This window comes from Heterodontus francisci, chromosome 5 (genome assembly GCF_036365525.1).
Source record: "Heterodontus francisci isolate sHetFra1 chromosome 5, sHetFra1.hap1, whole genome shotgun sequence".
NCBI classification, from domain to species: Eukaryota; Metazoa; Chordata; class Chondrichthyes; order Heterodontiformes; family Heterodontidae; genus Heterodontus; species Heterodontus francisci.
In genome coordinates, this window is record NC_090375.1 from 162,856,645 (window position 1) to 162,874,290 (window position 17,646).

Here is a 17,646-nt window from a genome sequence, read left to right on the forward strand (position 1 = left end):
CTCCTTTTTAAATAAGACATCTCTGGTGTTATGTATGAACATACAAAAAAGATGGTCAAAATAGATCAACTGGCCCATTCAGTCTATCCCATTCATCCATGCTGCAATTATGCAACACAACACCAATACCAACCTGAAGTGATGTAATCGCCAAGGAAAAACAGAAAGTGAATTAAAAAAAATCCTAGGCCAATTCATGGGAAAATTGAATTTTGGGAAGTTGCGTCAGAAGAGGCCCAGAGGTAAATAATTAAATTTTATTTCAGATTTCCTTGTGGGCAAGGAGAAACAGGAGTGCTCTTCTGGGCCTCATATAAAAGCCATGGGCCTCATTGCCGTGGGTGCCCTCCCTGATCGTGCCCGGAGGTCTCCCCATCCACTTACCTGAGGATTTCCGGCTGCAGCCTCCTGCTGGATCTGGCTGTGTTCAGGGGGAAATCGGAGAAAATTTGTAGAAATGAGGCCCGCCCATTAATATCAACCAGCCCTGACGTCCACTTCAGGGCTCACATGCACCATTCTCATGCCACTGCACCCACGAAAATGTGAAATTGTCCATTTTGGCGGGAAGAATAAAAAAGAAGCATATTATCTAAATGGTGAGAGATTGCAGAGCTCAGAGATGCAGAGGAATCTGGGTGTCCTAGTGCATGAATCACAAAAGGTTAGTATGCAAGTACAGCATGTAATTAGGAAAACTAATAGAATGTTATCATTTATTGCAAGGAAAATTGATTACAAATGTAGAGATTATACTTCAGTTATACAGGGCATTCGTGAAACCACATCTAGAGTACTGTGTACAGTATTGGTCTTCTTATTTAGTTTAGTTTAATTTAGAGATACAGCACTGAAACAGGCCCTTCGGCCCACTGAGTCTGTGCCACCCATCAACCACCCATTTATACTAATCCTACACTAATCCCATATTCCTACCACATCCCCACCTGTCCCTATATTTCCCTACCTATACTCGGGGAAATTGCTAATGGCCAATTTACCTATCAACCTGCAAGTCTTTGGCATGTGGGAGGAAACCGGAGCACCCGGAGGAAACCCACGCAGACACAGGAAGAACTTGTAAACTCCACACAGGCAGTACCCAGAATTGAACCCGGGTCGCTGGAGCTGTGAGGCTGCGGTGCTAAACACTGCGCCACTGTGCTGCCCTAAGGAAGGATGTAAATGCATTGGAAGCAGTTCAGAGAAGGTTTACTAGACTAATACCTGGAACGAGCAGGTTGTCTTATGAGGAAAGGTTGGACAGTCTAGGCTTGTATCCGCTGGAATTTAGAAGAGTAAGAGGTGACCCGATAGAAACATATAAGATCCTGACGGGTCTTGACAGTGTGGATGTGGAAAGGATGTTTCCTCTTGTGGGAGAATCTAGCACTAGGGGTCACAACTTAAAAATAAGCATGAGGAGAAAGGAGGAGAAATTTTTTCTCTCAGACGGTCATGAGTCTTTGGATCTCTCTTCCTCAAAAGGAAGTGGAAGCAGAATCTTTGAATATTTTTAAGGCACAGGTAGATAGATTCGTGATACGCAAGGGGGTAAAAGGCTATCGGGGGTAGGCGGTAATGTGGAGTTGAGATTATAATCAGCAATCTTGTTGAATGGCGAAGCCGGCTTGAGGGGCCGAGTGGCTTACTCCAGCTCCTAATTCATATGTTCAAATGTTCGTATGTAATAAAATCGGGCTCACTGTTTCTCTTGGCCATTATGATGTTAACAGAAGGAGTAATAGTTGCTACGTTATATATGTAGAACATTGCTTGCCTGATTGCAAATGATCGCAGTGTCTAAAATAAATTACAGACAGACATAGAAAATTTGTGGCACATCAGCCCATCATGTCCGTGCTAGCCAAAAAAACAGCTACCCATCCTAGTCCTACTTTCCAACTCTTGGTCTGTACCCGGTAGGTTAAGGCACATCATGTGCATATTCAACTATTTTTTAAATGCAATAGGCGTTTCTGCCTCTACCACCCTTTCAGGCAGTGATGTCCAAAACCCACCACCCTCTGGGTGAAAAAGTCTCTTCAACCCCCATCTAATCCATCTGCCAATTACTTTAAACCTATACCCTCTAGTTACTGACCTCTCTGCTAAGGAAAATAGTTCCTTCCTTATCCACTCTAACTCGGCCCCTCATAATTTTATACACCTCAGTCTCCTCTGCTCCAAAGAAAGCAACCTCAGCCTAAAGCTAAAATTCTGTATTCTTGGCAACATTTTATGGATTGCTTAGCAACTATTCAGGATATTAGTTTTTATTTAAAGACCTGAGGGGTAATTTCAACTTTTGCTGATAGTGTGAAATGACTGATATCAGATCATTAATATGGAAATTGGAAGGGGTGTGCAATGGGTGGCCTATCCGATATCAATCATTGTACAAGATGAATTATAATATGAGCCTTAGCAACAAGCATGTCTAGAGGCATTAATTAAAATTAATAGTTTAGCCAAGGTACTAACCAGATTCTAAAAGAGGGAGTAGAGATTTGTTAGATGCTGAATGGGCAGCTGAGACCTGTTGCTTGCAATTTCTGTGCAATGTGGGAACTTCATGACAGCCCAAGTGTCTTGATGGATCACATGTGCAAAATGTGTCTCCAACTGCTTGAGCTCGAGCTCAAATACGTGGCGGGCGACCAATTAACATATTGACAGTGACTGCTCCCCAAACACGTAGCCAGGGTGGCAATGGAGGTAATAATCATAGCGTCACCTGATGCCGGAGTAGATGGTGGTGCCACTTTTAAAAGGCTGCCAGCCCGGCAAACAATTCCAAATAATGCAGAATTGACCCCTTCCCCCCATACACTAAATAATGCAGAATTGACCCCTTCCCCCCATGTACTAAATAATGCAGAATTGACCCCTTCCCCCCAAACACTAAATAATGCAAAGATAACCCCATCCTTCCATACACTAAATAATGCAGGAGTGACCCCTTCCCCCCATACACTAAATAATGCAAAGATAACCCCATCCTTCCATACACTAAATAATGCAGAATTGACCCCTTCCTGCCATACACTAAATAATGCAGAGTTGACCCCTTCCCCCCAAACACTAAATAATGCAAAGATAACCCCATCCTTCCATACATTAAATAATTCAGGAGTGACCCCTTCCCCCCATACACTAAATAATGCAAAGATAACCCCATCCTTCCAGACACTAAATAATGCAGAATTGACCCCTTCCCTCCATACATTAAATAATGCAAAGATAACCCCATCCTTCCATACACTAAATAATGCAGAATTGACACCTTCCCTCCATACACTAAATAATGCAAAGATAACCCCATCCTTCCATACACTAAATAATGCAGAATTGACCCCTTCCCCCATACATTATATAACGCAGAATTGACCCCTTCCCTCCATACATTAAATAATGCAGAGTTCACCCCTTCCCTCCATACACTAAATAATGCAAAGATAACCCCATCCTTCCATACACGAAATAATGCAGAATTGACCCCTTCGCCCATACACTAAATAACGCAGAATTGACCCCTTCCCTCCATACATTAAATAATGCAGAGTTCACCCCTTCCCTCCATACACTAAATAATGCAAAGATAACCCCAACCTACCATACAATAAATAATGCAGAATTGACCCCTTCCCCCCATATACTAAATAATTCAGAATTCACCCCTTCCCGCCATACCAGAAAGAATGCAGAATTGACCCCTTCCCCCCATAAACTAAATAATGCCGAATTGACCCCTTCTCCCCATACACTAAATAATGCAAAGATAACCCCATCCTTCCATACACTAAATAATGCAGAATTGACCCCTTCTCCCCATACACTAAATAATGCAAAGATAACCCCATCCTTCCATACACTAAATAATGCAGAATTGACCCCTTCCCCCATACATTATATAACGCAGAATTGACCCCTTCCCTCCATACATTAAATAATGCAGAGTTCACCCCTTCCCTCCATACACTAAATAATGCAAAGATAACCCCATCCTTCCATACACGAAATAATGCAGAATTGACCCCTTCGCCCATACACTAAATAACGCAGAATTGACCCCTTCCCTCCATACATTAAATAATGCAGAGTTCACCCCTTCCCTCCATACACTAAATAATGCAAAGATAACCCCAACCTACCATACAATAAATAATGCAGAATTGACCCCTTCCCCCCATACAATAAATAATGCAGAATTGACCCCTTCCCCCCATACACTAAATAATGCCGAATTGACCCCTTCTCCCCAAACACTAAATAATGCAAAGATAACCCCATCCTTCCATACACTAAATAATGCAGAATTGACCCCTTCTCCCCATACACTAAATAATGCAGAATTGACCCCTTCCCCCCATACAATAAATAATGCAGAATTGACCCCTTCCCCCCATACACTAAATAATGCAGAATTGACCCCTTCTCCCCAAACACTAAATAATGCAGAATTGACCCCTTCCCCCCATACACTAAATAATGCAGAATTGACCCCATCCCCCCATACACTAAATAATGGAGAATTGACCCCTTCTCCCCAAACACTAAATAATGCAGAATTGACCCCTTCCCCCCATACAATAAATAATGCAGAATTGACCCCTTCCCCCCATACACTAAATAATGCAGAATTGACCCCTTCCCCCCATACACTAAATAATGCAGAATTGACCCCTTCCCCCCATACAATAAATAATGCAGAATTGACCCCTTCCCCCCATACACTAAATAATGCAGAGATGACCCATTCCCTCCATATACTAAATAATGCAGAATTGACCCCTTCCCCCATATACTAAATAATGCAGAATTGACCCCTACCCCCATATACTAAATAATGCAGAATTGACCCCTTCCCCCCATATACTAAATAATTCAGAATTCACCCCTTCCCGCCATACCAGAAAGAATGCAGAATTGACCCCTTCCCCCCATAAACTAAATAATGCCGAATTGACCCCTTCTCCCCATACACTAAATAATGCAAAGATAACCCCATCCTTCCATACACTAAATAATGCAGAATTGACCCCTTCTCCCCATACACTAAATAATGCAGAATTGACCCCTTCCCCCCATACAATAAATAATGCAGAATTGACCCCTTCCGCCCATACACTAAATAATGCCGAATTGACCCCTTCTCCCCAAACACTAAATAATGCAAAGATAACCCCATCCTTCCATACACTAAATAATGCAGAATTGACCCCTTCTCCCCATACACTAAATAATGCAGAATTGACCCCTTCCCCCCATACAATAAATAATGCAGAATTGACCCCTTCCCCCCATACACTAAATAATGCAGAATTGACCCCTTCTCCCCAAACACTAAATAATGCAGAATTGACCCCTTCCCCCCATACACTAAATAATGCAGAATTGACCCCATCCCCCCATACACTAAATAATGGAGAATTGACCCCTTCTCCCCAAACACTAAATAATGCAGAATTGACCCCTTCCCCCCATACAATAAATAATGCAGAATTGACCCCTTCCCCCCATACACTAAATAATGCAGAATTGACCCCTTCCCCCCATACACTAAATAATGCAGAATTGACCCCTTCCCCCCATACAATAAATAATGCAGAATTGACCCCTTCCCCCCATACACTAAATAATGCAGAGATGACCCCTTCCCTCCATATACTAAATAATGCAGAATTGACCCCTTCCCCCATATACTAAATAATGCAGAATTGACCCCTACCCCCATATACTAAATAATGCAGAATTGACCCTTCCCCCATACACTAAATGATGCAAAGATAACCCCATCCTTCCATACACTAAATAATGCAGAATTGACCCCTTCCCCCCATACACTAAATAATGCAGAATTGACCCCTTCCCCCATACACTAAATAATGCAGAATTCACCCCTTCCCCCAAACACTAAATAATGCAGAATTGACCCCTTCCCCCCATACACTAAATAATGCAGAATTGACCCCTTCCCCCATACACTAAATAATGCAGAATTGACCCCTTCCCCCAAACACTAAATAATGCAGAATTGACCCCTTCCCCCCATACACTAAATAATGCAGAATTGACCCCTTCCCCCATACACTAAATAATGCAGAATTGACCCCTTCCCCCCATACACTAAATAATGCAGAATTGACCCCTTCCCCCATACACTAAATAATGCAGAATTGACCCCTTCCCCCATACACTAAATAATGCAGAATTGACCCCTTCCCCCCATACACTAAATAATGCAGAATTGACCCCTTCCCCCAAACACTAAATAATGCAGAATTGACCCCTTCCCCCATACACTAAATAATGCAGAATTCACCCCTTCCCCCAAAAACTAAATAATGCAGAATTGACCCCTTCCCCCCATACATTAAATAATGCAGAATTGACCCCTTCCCCCAACACTAAATAATGCAGAATTGACCCCTTCCCCCATACACTAAATAATGCAGAATTGACCCCTTCCCCCAATACACTAAATAATGCAGAATTGACCCCTTCCCCCCATACACTAAATAATGCAGAATTGACCCCTTCCCCCATACACTAAATAATGCAGAATTCACCCCTTCCCCCAAACACTAAATAATGCAGAATTGACCCCTTCCCCCCATACACTAAATAATGCAGAATTGACCCCTTCCCCCATACACTAAATAATGCAGAATTGACCCCTTCCCCCCATACACTAAATAATGCAGAATTGACCCCTTCCCCCATACACTAAATAATGCAGAATTCACCCCTTCCCCCAAACACTAAATAATGCAGAATTGACCCCTTCCCCCCATACATTAAATAATGCAGAATTGACCCCTTCCCCCAACACTAAATAATGCAGAATTGACCCCTTCCCCCATACACTAAATAATGCAGAATTGACCCCTTCTCCCCATACACTAAATAATGCAGAATTGACCCCTTCCCCCCATACAATAAATAATGCAGAATTGACCCCTTCCCCCCATACAATAAATAATGCAGAATTGACCCCTTCCCCCCATACACTAAATAATGCAGAGTTGACCCCTTCCCTCCATATACTAAATAATGCAGAATTGACCCCTTCCCCCCATATACTAAATAATGCAGAATTGACCCCTTCCCCCCATATACTAAATAATGCAGAATTGACCCCTTCCCCCCATACACTAAATAATGCAGAATTCACCCCTTCCCCCAAACACTAAATAATGCAGAATTGACCCCTTCCCCCCATACATTAAATAATGCAGAGTTGACCCCTTCCCCCAACACTAAAGAATGCAGAATTGACCCCTTCCCCCATACACTAAATAATGCAGAATTGACCCCTTCCCCCAACACTAAATAATGCAGAATTGACCCCTTCCCGCCATACACTAAATAATGCAGAATTGACCCCTTCCCCCAATACACTAAATAATGCAGAATTGACCCCTTCCCCCATACACTAAATAATGCAGAATTGACCCCTTCCCCCCATGCACTAAATAATGCAGATTTGACCCCTTCCCCCATATACTAAATAATGCAAAGATAACCCCATTCTTCCATACACTAAATAATGCAAAGCTAACCCCATTCTTCCATACACTAAATAATGCAGAATTGACCCCTTCCCCCATACACTAAATAATGCAGGTTTGACCCCTTCCCCCAAACACTAAATAATGCAAATATAACCCCATTCTTCCATAAACTAAATAATGCAGAATTGACCCTTCCCCCCATACACTAAATAATGCAAAGATAACCCCTTCCCCCATACATTAAATAATGCCGAGTTGACCCCTTCCCCCATACACGAAATAATGCAGAATTGACCCCTTCCCCCCATACACTAAATAATGCAAAGCTAACCCCATTCTTCCATACACTAAATAATGCAGAATTGACCCCTTCCCCCCATACATTAAATAATGCAGAATTGACCCCTTCTCCCATACACTAAATAATGCAGAATTGACCCCTTCCCCCATACACTAAATAATGCAAAGATAACCCCATTCTTCCATACTCTAAATAATGCAGAATTGACCCCTTCCCCCAAACACTTAATAATGCAAAGATAACCCCATTCCTCCATACTCTAAATAATGCAGAATTGACCCCTTCCCCCATGCACTAAATAATGCAAAGATAACCCCATTCTTCCATACACTAAATAATGCAGAATTGACCCCTTCCCCCATACACTAAATAATGCAAAGATAACCCCATTCTTCCATACACTAAATAATGCAGAATTGACCCTTCCCCCCATACACTAAATAATGCAAAGATAACCCCTTCTCCCATACATTAAATAATGCAGAGTTGACCCCTTCCCCCAAACACTAAATAATGCAGAATTGACCCCTTCCCCCCATACACTAAATAATGCAAAGATAACCCCATCCTTCCATACACTAAATAATGCTGAGTTGACCCCTTCCCTCCATACACTAAATAATGCAAAGATAACCCCATCCTTCCATACACTAAATAATGCAGAATTGACCCCTTCCCCCCATACACTAAATAATGCAAAGATAACCCCATCCTTCCATACACTAAATAATGCTGAGTTGACCCCTTCCCTCCATACACTAAATAATGCAAAGATAACCCCATCCTTCCATACACTAAATAATGCAGAATTGACCCCTTCCCCCCATACACTAAATAACGCAGAATTGACCCCTTCCCTCCATACATTAAATAATGCAGAGTTCACCCCTTCCCTCCATACACTAAATAATGCAAAGATAACCCCATCCTACCATACACTAAATAATGCAGAATTGACCCCTTCCCCCCATATACTAAATAATGCAGAATTGACCCCTCCCCCCATACACTAAATAATGCAAAGATAACCCCATCCTTCCATACACTAAATAATGCAGAATTGACCCCTTCCCCCCATACACTAAATAATGCTGAATTGACCCCTTCCCCCAAACACTAAATAATGCAGAATTGACCCCTTCCCCCCATACACTAAATAATGCAGAATTCACCCCTTCCCCCAAACACTAAATAATGCAGAATTGACCCCTTCCCCCATACACTAAATAATGCAGAATTGACCCCTTCCCCCATACACCAAATAATGCAGAATTGACCCCTTCCCCCAATACACTAAATAATGCAGAGTTGACCGCTTCCCCCCATACACTAAATAATGCAAAGATAACCCCATCCTTCCATACACTAAATAATGCAGAATTGACCCCTTCCCCCCATATACTAAATAATGCAGAATTGACCCCTTCCCCCCATACACTAAATAATGCAAAGATAACCCCATCCTTCCATACACTAAATAATGCAGAATTGACCCCTTCCCCCCATACACTAAATAATGCAGAATTGACCCCTTCCCCCAAACACTAAATAATGCAGAATTGACCCCTTCCCCCCATACACTAAATAATGCAGAATTCACCCCTTCCCCCAAACACTAAATAATGCAGAATTGACCCCTTCCCCCCATACACTAAATAATGCAGAATTCACCCCTTCCCCCAACACTAAATAATGCAGAATTGACCCCTTCCCCCCATACACTAAATAATGCAGAATTGACCCCTTCCCCCCATACACCAAATAATGCAGAATTGACCCCTTCCCCCAATACACTAAATAATGCAGAGTTGACCGCTTCCCCCCATACACTAAATAATGCAAAGATAACCCCATCCTTCCATACACTAAATAATGCTGAGTTGACCCCTTCCCCCCCTGCACTAAATAATGCAGATTTGACCCCTTCCCGCCATACACTAAATAATGCAGAATTGACCCCTTCCCCCATACACTAAATAATGCAAAGATAACCCCATTCTTCCATACACTAAATAATGCAGAATTGACCCCTTCCCGCCATACACTAAATAATGCAAAGATAACCCCTTCCCCCATACATTAAATAATGCAGAGTTGACCCCTTCCCCCCATACACTAAATAATGCAGAATTGACCCCTTCCCCCCATACACTAAATAATGCAAAGATAACCCCATCCTTCCATACACTAAATAATGCTGAGTTGACCCCTTCCCGCCATACACTAAATAATGCAAAGCTAACACCATCCTTCCATACACTAAATAATGCAGAGCTGACCCCTTCCCTCCATACACTAAATAATGCAAAGATAACCCCATCCTTCCATACACTAAATAATGCAGAATTGACTCCTTCCCCCCATACACTAAATAATGCAGAATTGACCCCTCCCCCCATACACTAAATAATGCAAAGATAACCCCATCCTTCCATACACTAAATAATGCAGAATTGACCCCTTCCCCCCATACACTAAATAATGCAGAATTGACCCCTTCCCCCAAACACTAAATAATGCAGAATTGACCCCTTCCCCCTATACACTAAATAATGCAGAATTCACCCCTTCCCCCAAACACTAAATAATGCAGAATTGACCCCTTCCCCCCATACACTAAATAATGCAGAATTCACCCCTTCCCCCAACACTAAATAATGCAGAATTGACCCCTTCCCCCCATACACTAAATAATGCAGAATTGACCCCTTCCCCTCATACACCAAATAATGCAGAATTGACCCCTTCCCCCAATACACTAAATAATGCAGAGTTGACCGCTTCCCCCCATACACTAAATAATGCAAAGATAACCCCATCCTTCCATACACTAAATAATGCTGAGTTGACCCCTTCCCCCCTGCACTAAATAATGCAGAATTGACCCCTTCCCCCATACACTAAATAATGCAAAGATAACCCCATTCTTCCATACACTAAATAATGCAGAATTGACCCCTTCCCGCCATACACTAAATAATGCAAAGATAACCCCTTCCCCCATACATTAAATAATGCAGAGTTGACCCCTTCCCCCCATACACTAAATAATGCAGAATTGACCCCTTCCCCCCATACACTAAATAATGCAAAGATAACCCCATCCTTCCATACACTAAATAATGCTGAGTTGACCCCTTCCCGCCATACACTAAATAATGCAAAGCTAACACCATCCTTCCATACACTAAATAATGCAGAGCTGACCCCTTCCCTCCATACACTAAATAATGCAAAGATAACCCCATCCTTCCATACACTAAATAATGCAGAGTTGACCCCTTCCCCCCAAACACTAAATAATGCAGAATTGACCCCTTCCCCCCATACACTAAATAATGCAAAGCTAACACCATCCTTCCATACACTAAATAATGCAGAGCTGACCCCTTCCCTCCATACACTAAATAATGCAAAGATAACCCCGTCCTTCCATACACTAAATAATGCAGAATCGACCCCTTCCCCCCCATGCACTAAATAATGCCGAGCTGACCCCTTCCCTCCATACACTAAATAATGCAGCGTTGACCCCTTCCCCCCATACACTAAATAATGCAGAATTGACCCCTTCCCCCCATACACTAAATAATGCAGAATTGACCCCTTCCCCCCATACACTAAATAATGCAGAATTGACCCCTTCCCGCCATACACTAAATAATGCAGAATTGACCCCTTCCCCCATACACTAAATAATGCAAAGTTAACCCCATCCTTCCATACACTAAATAATGCTGAGTTGACCCCTTCCCCCCCTGCACTAAATAATGCAGATTTGACCCCTTCCCGCCATACACTAAATAATGCAGAATTGACCCCTTCCCCCATACACTAAATAATGCAAAGATAACCCCATTCTTCCATACACTAAATAATGCAGAATTGACCCCTTCCCGCCATACACTAAATAATGCAAAGATAACCCCTTCCCCCATACATTAAATAATGCAGAGTTGACCCCTTCCCCCCATACACTAAATAATGCAGAATTGACCCCTTCCCCCCATACACTAAATAATGCAAAGATAACCCCATCCTTCCATACACTAAATAATGCTGAGTTGACCCCTTCCCGCCATACACTAAATAATGCAAAGCTAACACCATCCTTCCATACACTAAATAATGCAGAGCTGACCCCTTCCCTCCATATACTAAATAATGCAAAGATAACCCCATCCTTCCATACACTAAATAATGCAGAATTGACTCCTTCCCCCCATACACTAAATAATGCAGAATTGACCCCTCCCCCCATACACTAAATAATGCAAAGATAACCCCATCCTTCCATACACTAAATAATGCAGAATTGACCCCTTCCCCCCATACACTAAATAATGCAGAATTGACCCCTTCCCCCAAACACTAAATAATGCAGAATTGACCCCTTCCCCCTATACACTAAATAATGCAGAATTCACCCCTTCCCCCAAACACTAAATAATGCAGAATTGACCCCTTCCCCCCATACACTAAATAATGCAGAATTCACCCCTTCCCCCAACACTAAATAATGCAGAATTGACCCCTTCCCCCCATACACTAAATAATGCAGAATTGACCCCTTCCCCTCATACACCAAATAATGCAGAATTGACCCCTTCCCCCAATACACTAAATAATGCAGAGTTGACCGCTTCCCCCCATACACTAAATAATGCAAAGATAACCCCATCCTTCCATACACTAAATAATGCTGAGTTGACCCCTTCCCCCCTGCACTAAATAATGCAGAATTGACCCCTTCCCCCATACACTAAATAATGCAAAGATAACCCCATTCTTCCATACACTAAATAATGCAGAATTGACCCCTTCCCGCCATACACTAAATAATGCAAAGATAACCCCTTCCCCCATACATTAAATAATGCAGAGTTGACCCCTTCCCCCCATACACTAAATAATGCAGAATTGACCCCTTCCCCCCATACACTAAATAATGCAAAGATAACCCCATCCTTCCATACACTAAATAATGCTGAGTTGACCCCTTCCCGCCATACACTAAATAATGCAAAGCTAACACCATCCTTCCATACACTAAATAATGCAGAGCTGACCCCTTCCCTCCATACACTAAATAATGCAAAGATAACCCCATCCTTCCATACACTAAATAATGCAGAGTTGACCCCTTCCCCCCATACACTAAATAATGCAGAATTGACCCCTTCCCCCCATACACTAAATAATGCAAAGCTAACACCATCCTTCCATACACTAAATAATGCAGAGCTGACCCCTTCCCTCCATACACTAAATAATGCAAAGATAACCCCGTCCTTCCATACACTAAATAATGCAGAATCGACCCCTTCCCCCCCATGCACTAAATAATGCCGAGCTGACCCCTTCCCTCCATACACTAAATAATGCAGCGTTGACCCCTTCCCCCCATACACTAAATAATGCAGAATTGACCCCTTCCCCCCATACACTAAATAATGCAGAGTTAACCCCTTGCTCCACAGTGGCGCAGTGGTTAGTACCGCAGCCTCACAGCTCCAGGGACCCGGGTTCGATTCTGGGTACTGCCTGTAGGAGTTTGCAAGTTCTCCCTGTGACTGCGTGGGATTTCGCCGGGTGCTCCGGTTTCCTCCCACAGCCAAAGACTTGCAGGTGATAGGTAAATTGGCTGTTGTAAATTGTCCCTCGTGTAGGTAGGTGGTAGGAAATATGGGATTACTGTAGGATTAGTATAACTGGGTGGTTGTTGGTCGGCACAGACTCAGTGGGCTGAAGTGCCCATTTTCGTGATGTATCTCTAAATAAAATAAATAAAGAAATAAACCCCTTCCCCCCATACACTAAATAATGCAGAGTTAAACCCTTCCTTCCGTGGACTAAATAATGCAGAGTTAACCCCTTCCCCCATACACTAAATAATACAGAGTTATACCCTTCCTTCCATGGACTAAATAATGCAGAGTTAACCCCTTCCCCCATACACTAAATAATACAGAGTTATACCCTTCCTTCCATAGACTAAATAATGCAGAGTTAACCCCTTCCCTCCATACACTTAATAATGCAGAGTTGTCGCTTCCACTCTCCCCTTATTCTTATACAGAATGCAGAGTTGCCCTTTCCCCTCAATCCTTACACCCTCACCATCTATACTCAGAATGCAGCAGTAATCCCTTCCCTGTTGAACCTGCTCCGCCATTCAATTAGAACATGACTGATCATCTACCTGAACACTGCTTTCCTGCGCTAGCCTCAGATACTGAAGCAGCTTGTGTCCAAATGCAGCAAGACCTGGACAACATCCAGGCTTAGGCTGATAAGTGACAAGTAACATTCGTGCCACACAAGTGCCAGGCAATGACCATCTCAAGTAAGAGAGAATCTAACCATCTCTCCTTGATGTTCAATGGCATTACCATCTCTGAATCCCCCACTATCAACATACCCAGGTGTTACAATTGATCAGGACTTTAACTGGACCAGCCACGTAACTACTGTGGCTACAAGAGCAGGTCAGAGGCTGGGAATTCTGCAGCGAGTAACTCACCTCCTGTCTCCCCAATGCCTGTCTACCATCAACAAAGTACAAGTCAGGAGTGTGATGGAATATGCTTCACTTGCTTGGATGGGTGCAGCTCCAACAACACTCAAGAAGCTCACACCATCCAGGACAAGGCAGCCCGCTTGATTGGCACCCCATCCATCACCTTCAATATTCACTCCCTTCACCACGATGCACAGTAGCAGCAGTACCATCTACAAGATGCACTGCAGCAACTCGCCAAGGCTCCTTCGAAAGCATCTTCCAAACCCACAAACTCTTTCTAGAAGGACAAGAAAAGCAGATGCATGGGAATACCACCACATGAAAGTTCCCCTCCAAGCCACACACCATCCTATCTTGGAACTATATTGCCTTTCCATCACTGTTGCTGGGTCAAAATCCTGGAACTCCCTCCATAACAGCACTGTTGGAGTACCTACACCCCAAGGACTGCAGCAGTTTAAGAAAGCAACTCACCACCACCTTTTCAAGGGAAGTTAGGAATGGGCAATAAATGCTGGCCTAGCCAGCGATACCTACATTCCATGAACACATTTTTTACAAGTCCCTTGAAGTCATGAGTATCCAGATAGCCACTGATTTGTGTCTTGAACATGCTCAATAATTGAGCTCCCACAGCCCTCTGTGATAGACAATTCCCAGAGGGCTGTGGAAAAGAATTCCAAAGATTCACCACCCTCTGAGTGAAGAAGTTCCTCCTCATCTCAGTCTCAAATGGCCCATCCCTTATTCTGAGATTATGTCCCCTGGTTCCAGACTAACTAGTCAGGGAAACATCCTATCTACATTCACCCTGTCACACCCTGTTAGAATTTTGTAAGTTTCAATGAAATCACCTCTCATTCTTCAAAACTCTGGAGAATACAGGCCCAGTTTCCTCAATCTCTCCTCATAAGACAATCCCGCCATCCCAGGAATCAATCTGGTGAATCTCTGTTGCGCACTCCCTCTATGGCAACTAAATCCTCCCTTAGATGATGTGACCAAAACTGTACACAATACTCCAGGTGCAATCTCACCAAGGCTATATACAAGACTTTTTAGATTAGATTAGATTAGAGATACAGCACTGAAACAGGCCCTTCGGCCCACCGAGTCTGTGCCGAACATCAACCACCCATTTATTCTAATCCTACACTAATCCCACATTCCTACCAAACATCCCCACCTGTCCCTATATTTCCCTACCACCGACCTATACTAGTGACAATTTATAATGGCCAATTTACCTATCAACCTGCAAGTCTTTTGGCTTGTGGGAGGAAACCGGAGCACCCGGAGAAAACCCACGCAGACACAGGGAGAACTTGCAAACTCCACACAGGCAGTACCCGGAATCGAACCCGGGTCCCTGGAGCTGTGAGGCTGCGGTGCTAACCACTGCGCCACTGTGCCGCCCTTCTTTACTCCTGTACTCAAAACCCCTTGTGATGAAGGCCAACATATCATTTGCCTGCCTAGTATCAACATCCATTGAACAGAAACTGAACTGGAGTAGCCACATAAATACCGTGGCTACAAGAGCAGGTCAGAGGCCAGGAATTCTGTGGTGAGTAACTCAGCTCCTGACTTCCTAAAGCCTGTCAATCATCTACAAGGCACAAGTCAGGAGTGTGATGGCATACTCTTTACTTGCTTAGATGGGTGCAGCTCCAACAACACTCAAGAAGTTCGACACCGTCCAGGACAAAGCAGCCCACATGATTGGCACCCGATCCACAAACATTCACTCCTTCCACCACCGACGCACAGTGGCAGCAGTGTGTACCATCTGCAAGATGCACTGCAGCAATGCACCAAGGCTCCTTCGACAGCACCTTTCAAACCCATGACCTCTACCACCAAGAAGATCAAGGGCAGCAAATGCATGGGAACACCACCACCTGCAGGTTCTTCTCCAAGCCACACACCATCCTGACTTGGAACTATATCACCATTCCTTCACCGTCACTGCTAGATGTTGTTCACATTAAAAACTGGAAAAGTCAAATACATTATTATTTTCATATTACATATTTGAGCCAATTGCCACACCAAAATCTATCTAGGATTTTTGCTTGTTCTCGAAGTATTTACTTGTGAGGACAAACAAAGGGTTATCTTAGGCAGAGATACAAAATTAATTCTTATTGAAGAAATGAACTGATACAGTCCATAATCAATCACTATTATTATTGCCCAAAGAAGTGAGTTAGCAAAAATAGGAGTAAAGAATTTCAAGGTGACTTTCCATTCCTTTGCTGTTAAATGCAGTAATGGGACCTTAATGAAACGTTTCTGCTCCTTTTTAGTTAGCGGAAACAAAGGAGCTTTCCCTTGGTTGCTTCTTCTTGCATCCAGCTCCACAAACTGTTTTGTAATGAATACATTTTCAAATTCAATATTCTGCACATACATTTTGATATAGAGCCCAGTGGATACTATGACCATCAAAACACCAAATGCGGCCACAGAACTTTTGGAAATCTGGAGCACAGTGTCAAATGTCGATGTGATACGGTGACTGAGATTCTCCAAGTGATGTCTGGTTGCATTGAGATGGTTTTGAAACTCTTCGTCTATTCTCTGCCTTTCAATAGGGTAAAGAATCTCAAATTGATTTGATAAGTGGCGATTTACAATTTTGGATAGCCATTCAATTATTTCAATATATCTTTCCAAAAGATCTCTGATGGATGACAGCTTATCCTCCAGGTAGCAGACAATGCACTGTGCCAATCCTCTTAAATTGTGAAAGCTGTTTTGGGCACAGTTAAAGAGCACCACACTGGTACCAGCTGTTAGCAGAGCATTGCGGCCTTGTTGTGTCCCACATGAAATGAGGAATATCAGAGTGAAACATCTGAGATTCTTTGAAAGAAACAAAGCTCCAGGAATGATGGCAGCAAAGGTTCCACACACTGCCAGAGCCACCGAGATTGTATTGTAATGCTCGCAAGCACAGTTAGAGGACACCACTGGCTCCCATGCCCATCAGAAGACAAAGTGAGATCAGGCACAGAATGTTCTTTAAACCAGACTTTCGTTCTGATGCAAACAGGTCCCAAAGAATCATCAACAGTTATGTTATTATCTTGAGCAGAGGCATTTTTGTTCAAATAATGCTCCCTGTAAATCCAACAGAAATCACATTAGAAAAGACATAAGATGAAAAATTGGCCACACGAGCATCCATTTTTTTGGGCGCTACCAGTGACCTCAGGGTTCCAAAATGGCATCCACGGCAGGCTTACACTTTTCTGACGTGAAGCGTGTGAAGCCTTATTGGTAAAGGAGCTGAGTGCATG

General features: G+C 43.0%; 1 pseudogene; it reads right to left on the reverse strand.

Moving 5' to 3' along the window:
- Window positions 1–262: 262 nt before the first annotated feature.
- LOC137369681 (dendritic cell-specific transmembrane protein-like) lies at window positions 263–17,414 on the reverse strand (annotated as a pseudogene).
- Window positions 17,415–17,646: the final 232 nt, after the last annotated feature.